Here is a 25,057-nt window from a genome sequence, read left to right on the forward strand (position 1 = left end):
ATGCCTTCTATGCTCGCTTCGAGGCAAGCAACACAGAACCATACATGAGAGCACCAGCAGTTCCGGTTGACTGTGTGATCTCACTCTCCGTAGCCAATGTGAGTCAGACATTTAAACAGGTTATCATTCACAAGACCACAGGGCCAGACAGATTACCAGGATGCGTACTCGTAGCATACGCTGACCAACTGGCAGGTGTCTTCACTGACATTTTCAACCTCTCCCTGACCCAGTCTGTAATACATACATGTTTCAAGCAGACCACCATAGTCCCTGTGCCCAAGAACACCAAGGTAACCTGTCTAAATGACTATCGCCCCGTAGCACTCACATCTGCAGCCATGAAATGCTTTGAAAGTCTGGTCATGGCTCACATCAACACATGACCATCATCCCAGACACCCTGGACCCACTCTAATTCGCATACCACCCCAACAGATCCATCAATCAATCAATCATTCAAATGTATTTATAAAGCCCTTTTTACATCAGCAGATGTCACAAAGTGCTATACAGAAACCCAGCCTAAAACCCCAAACAGCAAGCAATGCAGATGTAGAAGCACGATGGCTAGGAAAAACTCCCTAGAAAGGCAGAAACCTAGGAAGAAACCTAGAGAGGAGCCAGGCTCTGAGGGGTGGCCAGTCCCCTTCTGGCTGTGCCGGGTGGAGATTATAACAGTACATGGCCATTAAGGCCAGATTTTTCTCCAAGATGTTAAAACGTTCATAGATGACCAGCAGGGTCAAATAATAATCACAGTGGTTGTAGAGGTTGCAACAGGTCAGTACATCAGGAGTAAATGTCACTTGGCTTTTCATATCATTTAGAGGTTGAAATAGCAGGTGTGGTAGAGAGAGAGTTGAAAACAGCAGGTCTGGGACAAGGTAGCATGTCCGTTGAACAGGTCAGGGTTCCATAGCCTTGGGCAGAAGAGTTGAAACTGGAGCAGCAGCACAACCAAGTGGACTAGGGACAGCAAGGAGTCATCAGGCCAGGTAGTCCTGAGGCATGGTCCTAGGGCTCAGGTCCTCCGGGAGGGGAGGGAGAGAGAGAGAATTAGAGGGAGCATACTTAAATTCACACAGGACAATGGATAAAACAGGAGAATAACACCAGATATAACAGACTGACCATAGCCCCCCGGCACATAGACTATTGCAGCATAGATACTGGAGGCTGAGACAGAGTGGGGTTGGGAGACACAGATGACGCAATCTTTATTGCACTCCACACTGCCCTCTGCCACCTGGACAAGATGAACACCTATGTGAGAATGCTGTTCATTGACTACAGGTTTCAACACCATAGTGCCCTCCAAGCTCATCACTAAGCTCAGGACCCTGGGACTGAACACCTCCCTCTGCAACTGGATCCTGGACTTCCTGACTGGCCGGCCCCCAGGTGGTCGAGGGTAGGCAACAACACATCCGTCATGCTGACACTCAACATGGAGGCCCTTCAGGGGTGCGTGTTTAGTCCCCCTTCTGTACTCCCTGTTCACTCACGACTGCGTGGCCAGGCACGACTCCAACATCATCATTAAGTTTGCTGACGACACAACGGTTGTAGGCCTGATCACCGACGACGATGAGACCGCCTATAGAGAGGAGGTCAGTGACCTGGCAGTGTGGTGCCAGTACAGAAACCTCTCCCTCAACATCAGCAAGACAAAAGGAGCTGATCGTTGACTACAGGAAACGGAGGGCCGAGCACACCCCAATCCACATCGACGGGTCAAGAGCTTTAAGTTCTTCGTGTCCACATCACTAAGGAATTTACATGGTCCACACACACCAACACAGTCGTGAAGAAGCCAGCCAAGTCAAGACTGTTCTCTCTGCTACCGCACGGCAAGCGATACCGATGCACCAAGTCTGGAACCAACAAGATCCTGAACAGCTTCTCCATAAGACTGCTAATTAGTTAACCAAATAGCTACCTTGACTATCTGCATTGACCCTCTTGCAATAACTATTTTGACTCATTACATACACTACTGCTACTGTTTATTATCTATCCTGTTAACTGGTCACTATACCTCTACCAGTGTTGCAAAGTACTTAAGTAAAAATACTTGAATGTCCTGTTTATGTAGTTTTTTGGGGTATATGAACTTTACTTTTTATATTTTGGACAACTTTCAAAATAATGTACTTGTTACTCCATACATTTCCTTGACACCCAAAAGTACTCCTTACATTTTGAATGCTTAGCAGGACAGGAAAATGGTCCAATTCACACACTTATCAGGAGAACATCCCTGGTCAACCCTACTACGTCTGATCTGGTGGACTCACTAAACACAAATGCTTTGTTTGTAAATTATGTCTGAGTGTTGGAATGTGCCCCTGGCTGTCCGTACATTTTAAAAACAAGAAAATGGTGCCGTCTGGTTTGCTTAAGACAGTGCGTTCGGAAAGTATTGAGACCCCTTGACTTTTTCCACATCCTTATTCTAAAAAGGATTAAATATTTTTTTCCCTCATCAATATACACACAATACACCATATTTACAAATCAAAAAAAGGTTTTTAGACATTTTAGCAAATTTATACAAATAAAAAAACTGAAATATCATATTTACATACGTTTTCAGACCCTTTACTCAGTACTTTGTTGAAGCACCTTTGGCAGTGAATACAGCTTTAAGTCTTCTTGGGTATGACGCTACAAGCTTGGCACACCTGTATTTGGGGAGTTTCTGTCAGGTTGGATGGGGAGCGTCGCTGCACAGCTATTTTCAGGTCTCTCCAGAGATGTTCGATCGGGTTCAAGTCCGGGCTCTGGCCGGGCCACTCAAGGACATTCAGAGACTTGTCCCGAAGCCACTCCTGCGTTGTCTTGGCTGTGTGCTTAGGGTCCTGTTGGCAGGTGAACCTTCGCCCCAGTCTGAGGTCCTGAGCGCTCTGGAGCAGGTTCTCTCTATACTTTGCTCCGTTCATCTTTCCCTCAATCCTGATTAGTCTCCCATCCCTGCCGCTGAGAATGGATGGTGCCACGTTTCCTCCAGTGGTGACGCTTGGCATTCAGGCCAAAGAGTTCAATCTTGGTTTCATCAGACCAGATAATCTTGTTTCTCATGGTCTTAGAGTCCTTTAGGTGCCTTTTGGCAAACTCCAAGCGGGCTGTCATGTGCCTTTTACTGAGGAGTGGCTTCTGTCTGGTCACTCTACCATAAAAGTCTGATTGGTGGAGTGCTGCAGAGATGGTTGTCCTTCTGGAAGGTTCTCCCATCTCCACAGAAAAACTCTGGAGCTCTGTCAGAGTAATCAACGGGTTCTTGGCCCTGACCAAGCCCTTCTCCCCGGATTGCTCAGTTTACAAAGAACCTTGGTGGTTCCAAACTTGTTCCATTTAAGAATGATGGAGGCCACTGTGTTCGTGGGGACCTTTAATGCTGCAGACATCTTTTGGTACCCTTCCCCAGATCTGTGCCTCGACACAATCCTGTCTCGGAGCTCTATGGACAATTCCTTCGACCTCATGGCTTGGTTTTTGCTCTGACATGCACTGTCAACTGTGAGACCTTATATAGACAGGTGTGTGCCTTTCCAAATCATGTCCAATCAATTGAATTTACCACAGGTGGACTCCAATCAAGTTGTAGAAACATCTCAAGGATGATCAATGGAAACAGTATGCACCTGAGCTCAATTTTGAGTCTCATAGCAAAGGGTCTGAATACTTCTGTGAATAAGGTATCTGTACACAATGAGTAACAATAACTTGGCTATATACAGTACAAGGGATACCAGTACCGATTCCTTGTGTTATTATTTTTTCTATATTTTTCTCTCTGCATTGTTGGGAAGGTCCCGTAAGTAAGCATTTCACTGTTAGTCTACACCTGTTGTTTACGAAGCAGATGACATATACAATTTGATTTGATTTGAAAAATGTGATTTGATTTGAGTTCTAAGAGAATGCTTTGAACCATATACATTACAATGTTTTAGATGTATTTAAGACTAGTTTATTCTTAATGAGCCATTCTGACACTGACTGTAACTCCTTGCTAAGAGTCTCAGTGAGCTCATTGGGTGTAAGTCGCTCTGAATAAGAGCATCTACTAAATGTTTGTTTTTTAAATCTGTATGTAGATAGAGAGATCCATCCTAAGAAATTGGAAAAGAAAGGAGTGAATAAAAAGGTGAAGATAGAGATTATTAGAGAGATGTACCAGGGAAAGAGAGAAAAGAGGAGAGGGTATTTGGGAGAGGGTGCCAACCTGTGAAAAAATAGATCGAAAATGACTATGTTAACTTTCCCAGTGCGGTGATGCAGGCCCTGGGCTTGCTGGTGTAAATTGTCCTGTGGTTGGGCTGCTTTTCACAGAGCAATCTCTGCCTGTATTTACTCTGATTCATAGACCAGGCTTCCCTCCAGCACTAAACACAGCCAGTCCAGAGAGGAGCTGTGCCAAGAGACACCAAGCAGCTCAATAATGCAGCATGTGTTTGTGACATGATGTAGACATGGTCTGTCCTGGAACACTGAGAACAGTGGCAGAGCAGAGCTGGGAGATGCAAATCAAATCAAATCGAATTGTATTTGTTACACGCGCAGAATACAACGGGTGAAGAATTTACTGTGAAATGCTTGCTTACGAGCCCTTTGAACGATACAGAGTTCAAAACATTTAAAAAATATATAACACAAGAGGAATAAAATGCACAAGAATGGAGCTAAATACGGGGACTACCAATACCAGATCAATGTGCAGGGGTATGAGGTATTTGAGGTCGATACTGTATGTACATGAAGGCAGGGTAAAGTGACTAGGCATATGATGAGTGTAAAGGTGTATGTGTGAGTGTATGTAGTGTATGTGAATGTGTGTGGGTTTTGTGTGAGAGTGTCAGTGTAGGGTGGTGTGTGTGTGTGTGTGTGTGTGTGTGTGTGAGCGAGCAAGCGAGTGAGTGAATGAGTGTGTACATAGTGTGTATATATAGTCTTGTCAGTGTGCATAGAGTCAGTGCAAGATAGGGTCAGTGCAGATAGTCCGGGTAACCATTTAATTAACTATTTAGCAGTCTTATGGCTATTTAGTAGTCTTATGGCTTGGAGGTAGAAGCTGTCTCGGAACCTTTTGGTCTGAGAACCAATGAGTCGGTACCGTTTGCCAGACGGTAGCAGAGTGAACAGTCTATTGCTAGGCTGGCTGGAGTCTTTGGTAATTTTTTGGGCCTTTCTCTGACGCCGCAAAATATAGAGGTCGTGGATGGCAGGGACCTCGGCCCCAGTGATGTACTGGGCTGTCCGCACCACCCTCTGTAGAACTCTACGGTCGAGGGCGATGCATTTGCCATACCAAGCGGTAATGTAGCCAGTCAAGATGCTCTCGAGGGTGCAGCTGTATAACTTTTTGCCAAATCTTTTCAGCCTCCTGAGGGGGAATAGGTGCTGTCGTGCCCTCTTCACGACTGTGTGGGTGTGTGTGGACCATGTTAAGTCCTTAGGGATGTGGACGGAACTTGAAGCACTCGACTTGCTCCACTACAGCCCATCGATGTGGATGGCGGTGTACGCTGCCCTCTTTCTCCTGTAGTCCACGATCAACTCCTTAGTCTTAATTACTTTGAGGGAGAGGTTGAAGTCTCTGACTTCCTCCCTGTAGGCTTTCATTGCCATCAGTGATCAGGTCTACCACCGTTGTGTCATCAGCAAACTTGATGATGGTGTTGGAGCCTTGCGTGGCCACGCAGTCATGGGTGAACAAGGACTATAGGAGGGGACTAAGCACACACCCTTGAGGGGCCCCCTTGTTGTGGGTCAGCGTGGCGGAGCTGTTGATGTCTACCCTCACCACCTGGGGCCGGCCCGTCAGGAAGTTTAGGATTCATTTGCAGAGGGAGTTGTTCAGTCCCAGGGTCCCCAGCTTGGTTATGAGCTTGGAAGGGGCTATAGTGTTGAACACTGAGCTGTAGTCTAGGAACAGCATTCTCACAGAGTTATTTGCCCTCTTGTCCATGTGGGAGAGGGCAGTATGAAGTGCAATTGAGATTGCGTTATCTGTGGATCGGTTGGGGCCGTATGTAAATTGGAGTGGGTCCAGGGTGTCTGGGATGATGGTGTTGATGTGTGTCATGACTGGCCTTTCGAAGCACTTCATTTTTACAGATGTGAATGCTACAGGGAGATAGTCATTTAGGCAGGTTACCTTGGAGTTCTTGGGAACAGGGACAATGGTAGTCAGCTTGAAACATGTTGGGATTACAGACTGGGACAAGGAGAGATTGAAAATGTCAGTGAAGACACTTGCCAGCTGGTATGCATATGCTTTGAGAACGTGCTCTGGTATTCCATCTGGCCCGGCGGCCTTACGAGTGTTAACCTGTTTAAAAGTTTTACTCACATCAAATAAAATATAATGTAATTGGTCACATACACGTATTTAGCAGATGTTATTGTGGGTGTATCGAAATACTTGTCATCAGTCAAGGAGAGCGAGATCACAAAGTCATGTAGGGCGAATGACTTTGTTTCATCTCTTTTTAGTCTACTGTAGCCCAAAATACACAGTAGTTTCTGTAACTACAGGATAATGCATACATTATGAATGAATGATGCGTCTTATCTATTTCTGTAACTAATTAATGTAGGCAGAGGCAGCAAACCAAAACACAGCCAAGAGTTCAACTTGGGTTCAGTTTTCTCTCAGTGATAAGTAACAGTTGTGTTCAATTGGCAACCTAGAGTCTGGCTGAGGGTCAAGTAGAGCTTTGTGTTTCTTATGGCTGAACTATTTTGTGAGAGGTGTTGTTTTTTATCTGTTTTGCTGGTGTGTAAAAGTATCATTTTCAACATTGCACCCCACTGGATGTGCAAAGGGTTTATCTTAGTGCTACTGACATGGAGTAAACATGTTTTTGGTTCTTTCCTTCCTCACCTGGTGTCAGTCTCAGTGCTGGTAACTCCATCTGAATGAAAGAAGGTGCTCTCATCAGTACTAAGATGATCTGTCTTTTTCCATCTGAGAAATATCAAACAAATACATTTCTAAAAGATTGTGTGAAATGGTGCCAAGATCTAGAACTGTGAGTCAACATCTCCATTGACTCTTCACTGAAAATCCTAAAACTACCATCCAGCCACAGGGAGAGTTGATATGATCCATAATACTTTGCGTCAAAGAGTGCGTAGTAACACCTAGCATCAGTGTCAAGAGGCAAATTCGATTATAATGGCAGTTAGGTCTCTGAAGGGAAGCTCAGGTCTGTTTAGGAATGTAATTGCACTCTGCCATTGTGATCATTATTATCGACAGAAATTAGATTCTCCTTAGTCATGGCGAGATTATTCCTTTCAACAGTGTGGATTCACCATTGCTAATCAAATCCTGGAGGGCTCAGTAAGCATCCGCTTACATGGCTTTGCCTCAAACTATTTTATTTAGAAAAGCATCTAATGGTGTCAAGGTGACGTGTATGCGGGAAACGAAGTCAAGCGCAGGACACCGAACTACTGGCAGAACGTACTTTACTTAACACAATAAAGAAAGTACAAAACAAACCTCCAAACAGGGAGGAACAAATAACGCATACAACCAGCACTGCCGACCTAACGGAAAACAATCACACACAATAACCAATGAGAGACAGGGGTTTATAAAGGGAATACAATATAACATAATGGGAAACAGGTGCAAACAATCAGGACAAACTAGACAAACACCGAAACATAGATCGGTGGCAGCTAGTACTCCGGGGACGACGAACGCGGAAGCCTGCCCGAGCAAGGAGGAGGGGCAGCCTCGGCTGATTCCGTGACAGTACCCCCCCTTTGACGCGCAGCTCCAGCCGTTGCGCCGACACCGACCTCGGGGGGGACGCGGAGCAGGGCGAGTCGGATGACTCCGGTGGAAGTCCCTCAACATGGAGGGATCTAGGATGTCCCTCCTAGGGACCCAGCACCGTTCCTCCAGACCGTACCCCTCCCACTCCACGAGGTACTGCAGGCCCCCCATCCGACGCCTCGAATCCAAGATGGAACGGACTGAGTACGCCGAGCCTCTCGTATCTCATTCTCCTGGAGTGGACCAGCCACCACCGGCCTGAGGAGAGACACATGGAACGAGGGGTTAATGCGGTAATTAATGGGCAGTTGTAACCTATAGCATACCTCGTTCAATCTCTTCAGGACTTTAAATGGCCCCACAAACCGCCGACCCAGCTTCCGGCAGGGCAGGCGAAGGGGCAGGTTTCGGGTCGAGAGCCAGACCCGAACTCCCGGTGCATAAACCGGAGCCTCACTGCGGAGGCGATCGGCGCTCGCCTTTTGCCGCCTGATAGCCCGCTGCAGATGGACATGCGCAGCGTTCCTGGTTTCTTCCGAGCGCCGAAACCACTCGTCCACCGCAGGGGCTTCGATCTGGCTCTGATGCCAAGGTGCCAGGACCGGCTGATAACCTAGCACACACTGGAAAGGCGTAAGGTTAGTGGAGGTGTGGCGGAGTGAGTTTTGGGCTATCTCTGCCCAGGGAATATATCCTGACCACTCCTCCTGCCTGTCCTGGCAATAGGACCTCAGAAACCTACCCACATCCTGGTTCACTCTCTCCACCTGCCCGTTACTCTCGGGGTGAAAACCTGAGGTAAGGCTAATCGAGACCCCCAGACGTTCCATAAACGCCCTCCAGACTCTAGAGGTGAACTGGGGACTGGCGATCAGACACTATATCCTCAGGCACCCCGTAGTGCCGAAAAACGTGTGTGAACAGGACGTCAGCAGTTTGTAGGGCAGTAGGGAGACCTGGCATAGGAATGAGACGGCAGGCCTTCGAAAACCGATCCACAACGACCAAAATCGTCGTGTTCCCCTGGGAGGGGGGAAGGTCCGTGACAAAATCCACCGATAGGTGAGACCACGGCCGTTGTGGAACGGGTAGGGGTTGTAACTTCCCTCTGGGCAGGTGTCTAGGCACCTTACACTGGGAGCACACCGAGCAGGAGGAAACATAAACCCTCACGTCCTTAGCTAAAGTGGGCCACCAGTACTTCCCACTAAGGCAGTGCACTGTCCGACCAATACCAGGATGACCAGAGGAGGGTGACATGTGAGCCCAATATATCAATCGATCGCGAACCTTGAGCGGCACGTACCTCCGACCCTCTGGACACTGTGGGGGAGTAGGATTGGTACGTAACGCCCGCTCGAAGTCCGCATCAACCTCCCACACCACCGGTGCCACCAGACAAGACTCCGGGAGTATGGGAGTGGGCTCAATGGAACTCTCCTCTGTGTCATATAGTCGGGACAGGGCGTCTGCCTTAGCGTTCTGTGACCCTGGTCTATAGGTGAGCTTAAATACAAATCGGGAGAGAAACATAGACCACCTTGCCTGGCGAGGGTTCAGCCTCCTCGCTGCCCGGATGTACTCCAGGTTACCGATGGTCAGTCAGAATTAGAAAAGGGTGTTTAGCCCCCTCAAGCCAATGCCTCCACACCTTCAGGGCCTGAACCACAGCCAACAGCTCCCTGTCCCCCACGTCATAATTGCGCTACGCCGGACTGAGCTTCTTAGAATAGAAAGCACAGGGGCAGAGTTTTGGTGGCGTACCCGAGCGCTGAGACAGCACAGCGCCAATCCCAGCCTCGGACGCATCCACCTCAACTTGGAACGCCAAAGAGGGATCCGGATGTGCCAGCACCGGAGCCGAGGTAAACAGGTCCTTCAGATGTCTAAACGCCCTGTCCACCTCAGCCGACCACTGCAGACGCACCGGACCCCCCTTTAGCAGGGAGGTAATGGGAGCTGCTACCTGTCCAAAGCCCCGGATAAACCTCCGGTAGTAATTGGCAAAACCCAAGAACTGCTGCACTTCCTTCACCGTGGTGGGAGTCTGCCAATTACGCACGGCAGAAACGCGGTAAATCTCCATCTCCACCCCTGACGCGGACAACCGATGTCCCAGGAAGGAGATGGACTCCTGGAAGAACAGTCATTTCTCCGCCTTCGCATACAGGTCATGCTCTAACAGTCTACCAAGCACTCGACGCACCAGGGACACATGCTCGGCTCGTGTAGCGGAGTATATTATAATGTCATCAATATACACCACTACACCCTGTCCATGCAAGTCCCGGAAAATCAATCTCCACAAATGATTGGAAGACTGAAGGAGCATTCATTAAACCGTATGGCATGACGAGGTACTCATAGTGACCTGAGGTGGTACTGAATGCTGTCTTCCACTCATCTCCCTCCCTAATGCGCACCAGGTTGTACGCGCTCCTGAGATCCAATTTTGTGAAGAATCGCGCCCCGTGAAATGACTCCGTCATACTAGCAATCAGAGGGAGAGGATAGCTGTATTTGATTGTGATCTGATTGAGACCACGGTAATCAATACACGGGCGTAAACCCCCATCCTTCTTCTTCACAAAAAAGAAACTCGAGGACGCAGGGGAAGTGGACGGCCGTATGTATCCCTGTCTCAGAGATTCGGTGACGTATGTCTCCATAGCCGACATCTCCTCCTGAGACAGAGGATACACATGACTACATACACAGCGCCTACTTGGAGGTCTATCGCACAATCCCCCTGTCGATGAGGTGGTAATTGAGTCGCCTTCTTTTTACAGAAGGCGAGTGCCAAATCGGCATACTCAGGTGGAATGTGCATGGTGGGAACTTGGTTCGGGCTTTCCACCGTCGTTGCCCCTACGGAAACATCTACACACTGCCCAAAACACTGATCAGACCATCCCTTGAGAGCCCTCTGTTGCCATGAAATGTTGGGGTCATGAGATGTTAACCAGGGAAGCCCCAACACCACGGGAAACGCAGGAGAATCAATCAAATACAAACGTAGTATCTCCTCATGACCCTCCTGCGTTTTCATCCTGAGCGGCGCTGTGACTTCCCTAATCAATCCTGACCCCAAAGGGCGGCTATCAAGGGCATGGATGGGGAAGGGCACATCAACAGGTACAATAGGAATCCCTAACTTATAGCTGAATTGGCGATCGATAAAATTCCATGCTGCGCCTAAATCTCCTAGCGCCTTATGCTGGGAGTGAGGAGAAACCTCGGGAAACACAACTTTAATACACATATGCGCAACAGAGAGCTCTGGGTGAGTTGGGTGCCTACTCACCTGGAATGACTCATCAGTGCGCTGCCTACCGCCTCGATTCCTAGGAGACCCTCCCCAGCACCGACCAGCAGTGTGTCCTCTGCGGCCACAGTTGGTGCAGGGGACGGCCTCCCTCCTGGTCTCTCTCCTGGTCTCCCTAGCACCAGCACCTCCGAGCTCCATAGGGGTCAGCTCAGAAGTGCTGGGGGATGGAATGGTCGGCCCTGAATCCGGAAGTCCAGCGCGAACTCCTGTGCGCTCTTCCTCCCCTGTCTAAGGTGGAATAGACGCTCACCCGCCGCTTTACCCTCTGGTGGATGATCGAATACTGCCCTGAAGCGGCGGGTGAACTCCGCATAGTTGACAGTAGCGGCGTCTATTCCCCCCCACTCGGCATTGGCCCACTCCAGCGCCTTGCCGGATAGACAGGAGATGAGGGCGGACACGCTCTCGTATCCCGAGGGCACCGGGTGGATGGTTGCTAGGTAGAGTTCAACCTGGAGCAGGAAACCCTGATACCCGGCCGCTGTGCCATCATAAGCCCTCGGGAGCGAGAGCCGAATCCCACTGGACCCCGGAGTTAAAGCGATGGGCATCGCCGATGGTGGTGGTATCGTTGGAGAAGGCGTAGGCAGACCCTCTCTTTCCCATCGCCCAATAGTGCTCACCACCTGTTCCATGGCGGTGCCGAGAGCCTGGATCATGGCCGCTTGGTGTTCGATGCGTTCCTCCATTGATCCAGCTGGCACCGCCGCTCCTGCTGACTCCATGAGTGGTGTGTGATTCTGTCAAGGTGACGTGTATGCAGGAAACGAAGTCAAGTGCAGGACACCGAACTACTGGCAGAACATACTTTACTTAACACAGTAAAGAAAGTACAAAACAAACCCCCAAACAGGGAGGAACAAATAACGCATACAACCAGCACTGCCGACCTAACCGAAAACAATCACACACAATAACCAATGAGAGACAGGGGTTTATAAAGGGAATACAATATAACATAATGGGAAACAGGTGCAAACAATCAGGACAAACTAGACAAACACCGAAACATAGATCGGTGGCAGCTAGTACTCAGGGGACAACGAACGCCGAAGCCTGCCCGAGCAAGGAGGAGGGGCAGCCTCGGCTGATTCCGTGACAAATGGTGAGAGCTGTGTAGAGTTTCTCTTTTATTTTCTGAGAGGAAAGTGACAATGAGTATGTTTACATGCACACTAATAATTTGATATTGAACTGATTATGGCAGAAGGCCGATGTGATGCGTGTGATAGAAGGAGTCAGGCGCAGGAGAGTAATACGCATCCAAAGAGTTTACTCTGTCGATAAACAGTTGCGCAAGCATGCGACAACAAAACTCAGGCACAGGGGAAATATCTACCCTGGCAACAACAAGGTAAGGGTAGCTCAACCGAGCTACACACAGCTCACTACAGCCAATCACCCACACAGACAAGTTGGCAGAGGGAACACTTATACAATGACTAATTGGGGATAAGGACCAGGTGTGTGTGATTAATTAGACAAGACAAGTGGAGTGATGATAAATGGATCGGCAGCAGCTAGTAAGACGGTGACGACGAACGCCGAAACCTGCCCGAACAAGGAGGGGAAGTAGCCTCGGCGGAAGTCGTGACAGTACACCCCCCCCCCTACCCCCCCCCCCCCCCCCTTGGTGGAAATCCCGCAACATGGAAGGATCGAGGATATCACTCACCAGAACCCAGCTCCGTTCCTCCGGACCGTACCCCTCCCACTCCATGAAGTACTGAAGGCCCGGTCAGCGTTGGCCTTCTGACGACGCACGGCACGTTGGAGGTGAACGTGGGCAGCATCCCACGTCTCCTCCGCGCGCCGAAACCAGTCATCCACCGCAGGAGCCTCGGTCTGGCTCTGGTGTCACGGTGCCAGAACCGGTTGGTAACCTAGAATACACTGGAAAGGCGTTAGGTTAGTGGAGGAGTGGCGGAGAGAGTTCTGGGCATATTCTGCCCATGGCAAGAACACCGACCACTCCCCCGGCCGGTCCTGGCAGTAGGACCGAAGGAACCTACCCACGTCCTGATTTACCCGTTCCACCTGCCCATTACTATCGGGGTGGAACCCAGAGGTCAGGCTGACCGAGACCCCCAGACATTCCACGAATGCCTTCTTGACCTTGGACGTGAACTGGGGACCTCGGTCAGACACTATATCCTCTGGTACCCCATAGTGCAGGAAGACGTGTGTAAACAGGGCCTCCGCAGTTTGCAGAGCCGTGGGGAGACCGGGCAGAGGAAGGAGGCGGCAGGCTTTAGAAAAGCGGTCCACAATGACCAGGATGGTGGTGTTACCTTGGGAGAGGGGAAGATCAGTTAGAAAATCAACACTTTGTTGAGACCATGGTCGTTGTGGAACTGGTAAAGGTTGTAACTTACCAGCTGGGAGGTGCCTAGGTGCCTTACTTACTGGGCGCACACTAAGCAGGAGGAGACATACACCCTCACGTCCTTAGCCAAGGTAGGCCACCAGTATTTTCCGGTCAGGCAGCGCACTGTACGGCCGATACCTGGGTGACCAGAGGAGGGTGACGTATGTGCCCAGTAGATCAGACGATCACGGATAAGAGCAGGCACGTACTGTAGCCCATCTGGACACTGAGGTGGAGAGGGATCTGTGCGTAATGCCTGCTCTATATCCGCGTCCATCGCCCAAACTACCGGCGCCACAATGCAGGAGGCCGGCAGTATGAGAGTGTTGTCTCTGGGCCTCTCCTCTGTGTCATACAGCCGGGACAGCGCGTCTGGCACCGTTCTGGCACCGTGACACCAGAGCCAGACCGAGGCTCCTGCGGTGGATGACTGGTTTCGGCGCGCGGAGGAGACGTGGGATGCTGCCCACACGACCCCATCCCCTCCCACACGACCCCATCCCCTCCTCTCTTCTCCAGACCATCTCCGGTGACCTTCTCCCCTACCTCACCTCGCTGATCAACTCATCCTTGACCGCTGGCCATGTCCCTTCCGTCTTCAAGAGAGCGAGAGTTGCTCCCCTTCTCAAAAAACCAACACTCGATCCCACTGATGTCAACAACTACAGACCAGTATCCCTTCTTTCTTTTCTTTCCAAAACTATTGAGCGTGCCGTCTTTAGCCAACTCTCTTGCTATCTCTCTCAGAATGACCTTCTTGATCCAAACCAGTCAGGTTTCAGGACTGGTCATTCAACTGAGACTGCTCTTCTCTGTGTCACGGAGGCTCTCCGCACTGCTAAAGCTAACTCTCTCTCCTCTGCTCTTGTCCTTCTAGACCTGTCTGCTGCCTTTGATACTGTGAACCATCAGATCCTCCTCTCCACCCTCTCCGAGCTGGGCATCTCCGGCGCGGCTCACTCCTGGATTGCGTCCTACCTGACCGGTCGCTCCTACCAAGTGGCGTGGCGAGAAGCTGTCTCCGCACCACGTGCTCTCACCACTGGTGTCCCCCAGGGCTCAGTTCTAGGCCCTCTCCTTTTCTCCCTATACACCAAGTCACTTGGCTCTGTCATATCCTCACATGGCCTCTCCTATCATTGCTACGCTGACGATACACAACTAATCTTCTCCTTTCCCCCTTCTGATAACCAGGTGGCGAATCGTATCTCTGCATGTCTGGCAGACATATCAGTATGGATGACGGATCACCACCTCAAGCTGAACCCTGGCAAGACGGAGCTGCTCTTCCTCCCGGGGAAGGACTGCCCGTTCCATGATCATCGCCATCACGGTTGACAACTCCGTTGTGTCCTCCTCCCAGAGTGCGAAGAGCCTTGGCGTGACCCTGGACAACACCCTGTCGTTCTCCGCTAACATCAAGGCGGTGACCCGCTCCTGCAGGTTCATGCTCTACAACATTCGGAGAGTACGACCCTGCCTTACACAGGAAGCAGCACAGGTCCTAATCCAGGCACTTGTCATCTCCCGTCTGGATTACTGCAACTCGCTGTTGGCTGGCCTCCCTGCCTGTGCCATTAAACCCCTACAACTCATCCAGAATGCCGCAGCCCGTCTGGTGTTCAACCTTCCCAAGTTCTCTCACGTCACCCCCCTCCTCCGCACACTCCACTGGCTTCCAGTTGAAGCTCGCATCCGTTACAAGACCATGGTGCTTGCCTATGGAGCAGTGAGGGGAACGGCACCTCTGTACCTTCGGGCTCTGATCAGTCCCTACACCCAAACGAGGGCATTGCGTTCATCCACCTCTGGCCTGCTGGCTCCCCTTCCTCTGCGGAAGCATAGTTCCCGCTCAGCCCAGTCAAAACTGTTCGCTGCTCTGGCACCCCAATGGTGGAACAAGCTCCCTCACGACGCCAGGACAGCGGAGTCACTCACCACCTTCCGGAGACATTTGAACCCCCACCTCTTTAAGGAATACCTGGGATAGGATAAAGTAATCCTTCTACCCCCCCCCCCCCCCCCCCCCAAAAAAAATTTGTAAAGTGGTTATCCCACTGGCTATAGGGTGAATGCACCAATTTGTGAGTCGCTAAATGACGTAAATGTGCCCTTGAGCAAGGCACTTAACCCTAATTGCTCCTGTAAGTCGCTCTGGATAAGAGCGTCTGCTAAATGACTAAAATGTAAATGTAAATGTCTGCCTTCACGTTCTTCGTACCCGGGATGTATGATAGAGTGAAATCAAACCGGGTGAAGAATAGGGCCCACATGGCCTGGCGAGGATTCAGCCTCCTCGCTGCCCGGATGTACTCCAGGTTACGGTGGTCTGTCAAGACGAGGAAAGGGTGTTTTTCCCCCTCGAGCCAATGCCTCCACACGGTCAAGGCTCGGACAACAGCCAAAAGCTCCCGATCACCAACGGCATATTTCTGCTCTGCCAGGCTGGGCTTCTTCAAAAATAACGCACAGGGGCGGAGCTTGGGTGGCGTCCCCGAGCGTTGAGACAGGACAGCTCCTATCCCAACCTCGGACACATCCACCTCCACCACGAACGGTAGTGCTGAATCGGGGTGGGCCAGTACTGGGGCTGAGGTGAACAGACCCCGCAGTTTGCTGAAGGCCAGGTAAGCCTCAGCAGACCAGCGGAGCCGGGACGGCTCACCCCTCAACAGGAAGTTAATGGGAGCTGCGACCTTGCCAAAGCCCCGGATAAAACTCCGATAATAGTTGGCAAAGCCAAGGAAGCGCTGCACCTCCTTAACCGTGGTTGGAGTTGGCCAATTACGCATGGCTGAAATGCGATCTCCCTCCATCTCCACACCTTAGGTGGAAATGCGATATCCAAGGAAGGACACGGACTGCTGGAAAAACATACATTTCTCAGCCTTAGCATAAAGGTCATTTTCCAACAGTCAGACCAGCACCTTGCGAACCAGGGACACATGCTCGGCGCGCGTAGCAGAATACACCAGGATATCATCGATGTAGACCACTACACCGCGACCAAGCATGTCCCAAAACACCTCGTTCACAAAGGATAGGGGAATCAATGGAATGCCTATACGGTGTGCGAATGCCCTGTCCATAAAGTTCCCAGCTGCGCCTGTATCGACTAGCGCCTTACACTGGGGAACATCCATGTGCTCAGGAAAGGAGACAAGTATTTTACAGTGCACAGCAGAGGGCTCTGAACGAGTGTGGGTGTTCGATACCTGGGGTGATGCGTGAGTGCCCTACCTGCCGCCTCCAGGCGCAAAAGAACGTTGACTACGACATGTGGTGGATTGTCCCTTCATGCCACCAGAGTGGCACTGTCGCTGTCCTCCTCCACTCTCTCGGCCGGCGGTTCCACCCAGCTCCATCGGCTCGAGGTCCGAGTCTTCCGTGGTGGAAACGGGCAGACCCCTACCAGGACGTCCTCTGGATACCAGCAGGTTGTCCAACCGAATGGCCATGTCCACCAGTTTATCGAAGGACAACATGGTGTCCCGGCAGGCTAGCTCCCGTCGGACGTCCTCCCGCAGATGGCACTGGAAATGGTCGATGAGGGCCCGCTCGTTCCACCCGGACCCCGCTGCCAGCGTCCGGAACTCCAACGCGAAGTCCTGCGCGGTCCTCGTCCCCTGCCTCAGGTGGACCAGTCGCTCATCCGCCTCTCGACCCTCGGGCGGGTGGTCGAATACCGCCCGAAAGAGGCGAGTGAACTCCCTGTAGTCCTCCAACGCGGCTCCTCCTTTGTTCCACACTGCGTTGGCCCACTCCAGGGCTTTCCCACAGAGGCAGGAAATGAGGACGGACACCTTCTCCCGCTCCGATGGTGCCGGCCTGATGCACAGCGCCGCTGTCCCCTCAAACGCCCGTGGTCGGGATATCTGGATCCCTCCTGGTGCTGGGGTGTAGGTGGCTGGATCCGGTTGGCCAGCTGGTCTCGACAGATCGGATCTGCTCCTCTCCAGGCGTTGGACGACCTGAAGAACCCGATCCATCGCTTCCCCCAAGCTGGCCAGCATCGTGGAGTGCTCCTGGACCCGTGCCACGACTCCCGCATTGCACTCTTCTCCCGCTGACTCCATAGCGGGTGGGTGATTCTGTGATGCGTGTGATAGAAGGAGTCAGGCGCAAGAGAGTAATACGCATCCAAAGAGTTTATTCCGTTGATAAACAGTTGTGCAAGCAAAGGTAAGGGTAGCTCAACCGAGCTACACACAGCTCACACAGACAAGGAAGCAGAGGGAACACTTATACAATGACTAATTGGGGATAAGGACCAGGTGTGTGTGATTAATTAGACAAGACAAGTGGAGTGATGATAAATGGAGCAGCAAGTAAGCCGGTGACGACGAACGTCGAAACCTGCCCGAACAAGGAGGGGAGGCAGCCTCAGCGGAAGTCGTGACAGCCGAGTATGGCATTAGTCATGTAAACACCTTACTCTGCATATCTTCATTCACGTAAGGTCATAATAGAAGTCAGCATGCGCCGATTAAAACACCTGGTTTTCTGAGCAATTTTTCGAATTATTAGGACATGTACACAGCTGAATCGGCGTTCCAGCGTTGTATTTGTTCTGTGCATATGCCAGAACTGGATAGAACAAGTCTCCCTCTATTATGCATGAGTGAAGGGAGTTTGGAAAAACCGAAAGTATGCATCTTATAAAAAGTTTTTACATACAAACATTTTATGTCCGAACTCAGAATCAAATAGTCTTCGCAAAAACAGCATGGTCACTGTGGTAGAACGTTTATTTGGATTCGCGATTTTCTGCTTTTATCAAAGTCACCATCATTAGCCTGATTTCAGATGTGTCCATGTAAACAGGATTATTAGGGAAATTGTTGGTCTTGCAAAGCATGTAAACATTTTAAAACGAACTATTATGTTAACCTGACCAACATCAATAATCACATTATTGTGTGCATCTAACCGTGCTTATTGAGAGGTTCGACATAAATGTGCAGCCTAGTAATCTACTATTTATAAATGGTGAACCATCACTCATCTTGGGATACATTTAGACAGAGAAATTAGCTAATTTTTCATAGTCACAACCTTACTTACTAAACTGTAGCCTACATTCAGTCTACTGAATAGTTGCATCTTTCTATTTGTCCTCACAGCACAACCATAAGTGGTGAAACTGTCAAGGACAATTAGTGTAAAAAATCCCTGGACAAATAATGCAGTTTAACATCTTTATTTCCATTTTATAGAGATCCTACTCTGATAAAGGACAAGAGAAGCAGTCGTTATCACTGCTGTACCATAGCAATCCCTACACACTGCCTGTTGTTTTGGCAGCTGTGTCTTGGTTTTGTAGGGAATTACAGTACCTATATAACACCATTTTCTAAATGTTCAAAGTGGTTTACCACTACAAGGCTTGTGTGTTTTCTGTGCTCTATCATGTTTTACTTCTTTTTCTGGCATGTGGTTATATATGCAGTCCGGGATCTTAAGCACTTGCAAATTCGTAATGTATTGTACGAATTGGAATTTGAAACATATCATACGAATTGCAATTTTCGGGGACCCGTTTTTGCTCGTGAGCACTACTTTCAAAACTACTGGCTGAAATTATACTACTGGGGCGTCAATTTAAAACTACTGGAGCATCACTTTAAGGAGTGTGGGTCAAGCAGTGTGTGTGTGTGTGTGTGTGTGTGTGTGTGTGTGTACGTGCACACTAGGGGTAATCTACATCCTGAAAGTCATCCCATCCTTCAACTGGAGTCTATCCTTTAGAAAACTTACAGTGGGGAAAAAAAGTATTTAGTCAGCCACCAATTGTGCAAGTTCTCCCACTTAAAAAGATGAGAGAGGCCTGTCATTTTCATCATAGGTATACGTCAACTATGACAGACAAATTGAGAAAAAAAAATCCAGAAAATCACATTGTAGGATTTTTAATGAATTTATTTGCAAATTATGGTGGAAAATAAGTATTTGGTCACCTACAAACAAGCAAGATTTCTGGCTCTCACAGACCTGTAACTTCTTCTTTAAGAGGCTCCTCTGTCCTCCACTCGTTACCTGTATTAATGGCACCTGTTTGAACTTGTTATCAGTATAAAAGACACCTGTCCACAACCTCAAACAGTCACACTCCAAACTCCACTATGGTCAAGACCAAAGAGCTGTCAAAGGACACCAGAAACAAAATTGTAGACCTGCACCAGGCTGGGAAGACTGAATCTGCAATAGGTAATAAGCAGCTTGGTTTGAAGAAATCAACTGTGGGAGCAATTATTAGGAAATGGAAGACATACAAGACCACTGATAATCTCCCTCGATCTGGGGCTCCACGCAAGATCTCACCCTGTGGGGTCAAAATGATCACAAGAACGGTGAGCAAAAATCCCAGAACCACACGGGGGGACCTAGTGAATGACCTGCAGAGAGCTGGGACCAAAGTAACAAAGCCTACCATCAGTAACACACTAGTCCGCCAGGGACTCAAATCCTGCATTGCAAGACGTGTCCCCCTGCTTAAGCCAGTACATGTCCAGGCCCGTCTGAAGTTTGCTAGAGTGCATTTGGATGATCCAGAAGAGGATTGGGAGAATGTCATATGGTCAGATGAAACCAAAATATAACTTTTTGGTAAAAACTCAACTCATTGTGTTTGGAGGACAAAGAATGCTGAGTTGCATCCAAAGAACACCATACCTACTGTGAAGCATGGGGGTGGAAACTTCATGCTTTGGGGCTGTTTTTCTGCAAAGGGACCAGGACGACTGATCCGTGTAAAGGAAAGAATGAATGGGGCCATGTATCGTGAGATTTTGAGTGAAAACCTCCTTCCATCAGCAAGGGCATTGAAGATGAAATGTGGCTGGGTCTTTTAGCATGACAATGATCCCAAACACACCTCCCGGGCAACTAAGGAGTGGCTTCGTAAGAAGCATTTCAAGGTCCTGGAGTGGCCTAGCCACTCTTTGGAGGGAGTTGAAAGTCCGTGTTGCCCAGCGACAGCCCCAAAACATCACTGCTCTAGAGGAGATCTGCATGGAGGAATGGGCCAAAATACCAGCAACAGTGTGTGAAAACCTTGTGAAGACTTACAGAAAACGTTTGACCTGTGTCATTGCCAACAAGGGGTATATAACAAAGTATTGAGAAACTTTTGTTATTGACCAAATACTTTTTTTCCACCATAATTTGCAAATAAATTCATAAAAAATCCTACAATGTGAATTTCTGGATTTTTTTTTCTCATTTTGTCTGTCATAGTTGACATGTACCTATGATGAAAATTACAGGCCTCTCTCATCTTTTTAAGTGGAAGAACTTGCACAATTGGTGGCTGACTAAATACTTTTTTCCCCACTGTATGTCTTTTAATATTTTATCTCAGAAGTCACTTGAATGTTTCAATTTTCTTGATTAAGTCCCCCTTTCAGTTCCTTTACTCTTTTTGGCTGTGAATGCAGCGCTTGTCTGTGATAATGAACACTCGTGCTGACTTGCTGCAGGCTTCACAGTGAGGACTGTCATTATTAATCCGTCACATAACTTTTTAAAGTCATTCCATATACTAATGGAGATAAATGTAGAAGAGATTAAATACAATCGTGTTGTTGCTCATAATTCACCCTGAGAGACGTCCTCTGGTGTCTTTTGACACTAAAGTCGTCATTCCGGCAAAATAAAGCCACTTTCAAAAGCACTGATAATTTTCCTCTATAATTCTTGAGAGCAAGTACACTGAACACTCTGGTTTTGGCTTCTTATAGAAATACTGTATGAGAGCAATTTGGAGCATTCATGATCAACGCCCGCCCCTTTATGAATTTAGCCCCCAGACCCCGGGGCTTCCTGATTACATCTCAACCACTGCAGATGGGAATAATTACTCTCTACGGCTCAGCCATTATTATATTTGGTAATCATCATGAGAAATTCAGAGCAAAATCTTTGCTTTGGCTAATTGGAGGAAGGAGGAAGAAAGGTATTCAAATGAATCATCAAAGGGTTATCATGAGTTTTTTTTCCTAAAGGGCCTTTTCTAAGGGCCTCATTGCAATTTGTCTACAGTTGTAGTTAATTAATCTGGGTTTTTATTGTTCCACTTTGCTCACTAGCCACAGCACTTAACCTTCTATCTAACATGATATCCATTCATAATGCTCCTTAGATCCTGGTAAATGGCAGTCCCTAGCCCTAGACTAAAGAACAGATTTTGCAATTACAGCAGAGCCATATATCATGTATCCAATTTAGATCCCCCCCCCCTCCCCTTTGTAGTAAAAAAAGAAATTGTCTATGCAATGTTATATTTAGGAATCATGTTCTCTGGTATTTGTTGTCTTCTTGTATGCTCTAATATCTCCATGTTGTCTGTGTGTTTCTCTCCAGCGTCTTCTCTAGAGAATGTCAATTCTGTGGGCCAGAGGAAAGTGGAGTCAGACAGCGGAGCCTTCACACACTCCCCCACACAGGACACAACGAGTGAGATCCACCATTTCACCACAGCATCCGCCATGAACGTCCCCAACCACCGGCCTGTCTTCAGAGGCTTCGCCCTCCATGAACACCTGCTCACTAAAAACTTCCAGGGGGACCAGCGGTTCTTCACAGACCATGGAGATGTGGCAGGACATCCCACAATGCCTGGCTTTGTTTCTGCTTTTGAGGTGGGACAAGCTTCGACTCGCCTGGTGCCACACGAGGATGCCCCTACCTTCTCTGACATCGCCACTACTGCCACGGTGGCTGCCACAACCCCCCTCACCACCTCTGCTCCTACAGCCCCTGGGCTACTGGTGAGCATGGCTCAGAAGGACAAGCCAGCCGAGGACAAGGCCAGGGAGGCAGAGAAGGTGACGGTGACCACAGACTCCCTGACCAACCCTGTAGTGGCAACCACTGCTCCTACAGTCAGTGGCCGCAGCCCCAATGTCCCCCCCTCCCTGAATGGAAGCCTCCATAGTCAGGGGGCAGTTGTCATGGAGACCACTATGGCCCCTCCTGTCCTGACCACCTCAGTGAGGGTGGAGAAAGGGGAGTCAGAGGAACCAAGGGTAAAGAACAGGGCAGACCCTGGCATCCAGCTCACCAAACTGACCGCAGCATCCACAGGAGAGGTGGATGAGGGAACGACCACCACAACCCTCATCACAACCACCACCATCACCACCATGCAGACACCAGGTACCTTCTATTTCTAATGGTCTCATATGAATATAGAGTGAAACTAGAAGTATGTAAATCCAATTACATCTAATTGGCAACTGCATCTTTTCTGTAATGACTTAATGCGATGGCTTTGGAGAAGCAGCTTTAATGTAGGCATCATCAAATCACTTAAGCTATCAACCTGACTGCCTCTCACTCACAGTGTTTATTCAGACTTTAGTCAGAGTTTTATACAGCGAGGCAGGAACAACATCTGAGAGGGCAGTCAGTGTTGCTCATCCTTCCATGGTGACTTCTCCCATTCATCCGGCACCCAGGATCACAAAGCTGATCATGCGGCAAACCAATCTGCCAAGGCTGGCTCCACCTGATCTGTGCTGCCTGGCTGTCCTGTCCAGTGGCTCTAGATGGCTGAGGGCTGTGTGATCTCTGGTCCCTGGGCTGAGAGGTAGCAAACCTGGGAAGTTAATGAGTAGGTTAGAGGGCCACTGAAACACAGATGGGCTGTCAGAAAGGGATCAGTGGTCTGGGAAGAGGGATCACTTGTATTTTTCTGTCTCCTGTGCCAGGTCCCTGCACTGTGAATTTCACTGACCCAGAGGGCCACATTGAGATTCCACAGCAGCATTCCTCAGCTTTGTCACCTGACTCTGGAGCGGACTGCACCTATGTGGTGACCGTCTACCTGGGATACGGGATTGAAGTACAGGTCAGTGAAGACAGGATACTGTTTATGTTGTCCCTTTTATGGGGTTCACACTTCTCAAGGTTTTAATGGAAGCTTGCTCAGTGTAAATGTTAATGGCAATGATAGGATGGCTGTTATGTGCAGGTTTGCCAGTAGGCCTTGAGTTAGTGTTGCTGGACATTGTTTCAGCCCCACAGTCGTCTCTCTCACTCCGTCTTCCCTACCTTCATTTAACCTAATTATCTACGGAGTAATCATGGCTGTCGCTAGAGCCAGCGGCTCTGATGAAGTGCGTTGCACCTTTATGCTATTTTCAGCTGCCCAAATGTATCTATTGGAATCTCAAACTAACAGAACACTTCAGCTTGCTCAGGAAGCAAATGTAAACATTTATGAGTTTCTGCCATTACAAAGCCTGGAGCTTCAGATGACTTCAAAGGAAAATAGAAGAAAAAAATCAACTGTGCTTCGGGTTTAGCAAGTGTCTTTCTTGTGACTGAGCAGTTTCAAAATAAAAGCATCATAGTCGTTCCTGAAAATGTTCTCTTGGTGAGGGAACTAAAAATTCAGCCGGGATCTTGTTTGCTTGTTGTGGTTCTATCCATTCATGTGGAACTTGTAATCTCTGTGCTGTCACGTCAACAGTCACACCATAATCAATACAGAGACGGCAGCAGGGAAACCACCACGTAGCGAACTGTTTAGTCAGACGTAATTTCATAATGATCTGTTGAGACACAATGGCCTACAAAAATGGTTTGCGAAAGCATAGTTAAAAGATAAACCCGGAGTTCCATTTACTAGCATGCATTCAGAGGGCCCTTACTTTGTATGCATCTCTTTCACTGGTCTTTGGCTGCATCCAATCAGTGTTTATCTTTGGAAGCAGGTATCATTCATTATTTTCTCCAGGGAAGGGATGGTGTATCTATTTCCCCTACCAAAAATAATCAGAAGTTACTTCTATTAATGCATGTGGAGCCTACATTAGAATGGGTCAAAATGCATTTAGATTCATTTCATTTCCCAGACAATATTTAAGAAAAAAAGATATACTTCTACTGTATTGCATCAACTGTAATATCCATATGGTAATTTCTGTATTGAAGTAGCTTCATTGATTGAGTGTAAAATATAATGGCTGTTTCTCTTCACATTTCCCATTGTGTCGTAAGGTGTTCTTTTATCTGGATTTTTGAATCTGGTTTTATTGCTAGCTTGAGTTACCTGGGGTGGCAGAGAGTTCCATGCAGTCATGGCTCTATTTAATACTTTGCGTTTCCCAGCTTCTGTTCTGGACCTGGGGACTGTGAAGAGACCTCTGATTGCATGTCTTGTGTGCCAACTGCTTGAACAGACAGTTCAGTACCTTCAACACAGCAACACTTCGCACAAATACCAATAGTGATGCAGTCAATCTCTCCTCAAATTTGAGCCAGGAGAGATTGACATGCATGTTACTGACATTCGCCCTCCGTGTACATCTAAGTGCAATACGTGCTACTCTGTTCTGGACCAACTGCAATTTACCTACAGTATGTCCCTCTTTGCCGCACATGATCACACAACTGGGCAGTAGTCCAAGTGCGACAAACCTAGGGCCTGTAGGACCTGTCTGGTCGACAGATGCCAAGAAAGCAGAGCAATGCCTTATCATGGACCTTGTCCCATTTTAGCAAATAAACACTTCTGGGAGATTCCACCACCATCAACAATACACCAAATGATGGAATT

General features: G+C 48.7%; 1 pseudogene across 1 annotated transcript in view; it reads left to right on the plus strand.

Annotated features, from left to right (window-relative positions):
* The window catches only part of LOC311135652 (seizure protein 6 homolog), a 294,033-nt pseudogene that overhangs the window by 136,775 nt on the left and 132,201 nt on the right, over nt 1-25,057 (plus strand). Inside the window, exons 2-3 of the transcript in view lie at nt 21,856-22,650; nt 23,205-23,344. The product of the transcript in view is annotated as a seizure protein 6 homolog (transcript). The remainder of the gene's footprint in view (nt 1-21,855; nt 22,651-23,204; nt 23,345-25,057) is intronic.

Source organism: Coregonus lavaretus (assembly GCF_964263955.1).
Source record: "Coregonus lavaretus genome assembly, chromosome: 10".
In the NCBI taxonomy this organism is placed as follows: Eukaryota; Metazoa; Chordata; class Actinopteri; order Salmoniformes; family Salmonidae; genus Coregonus; species Coregonus lavaretus.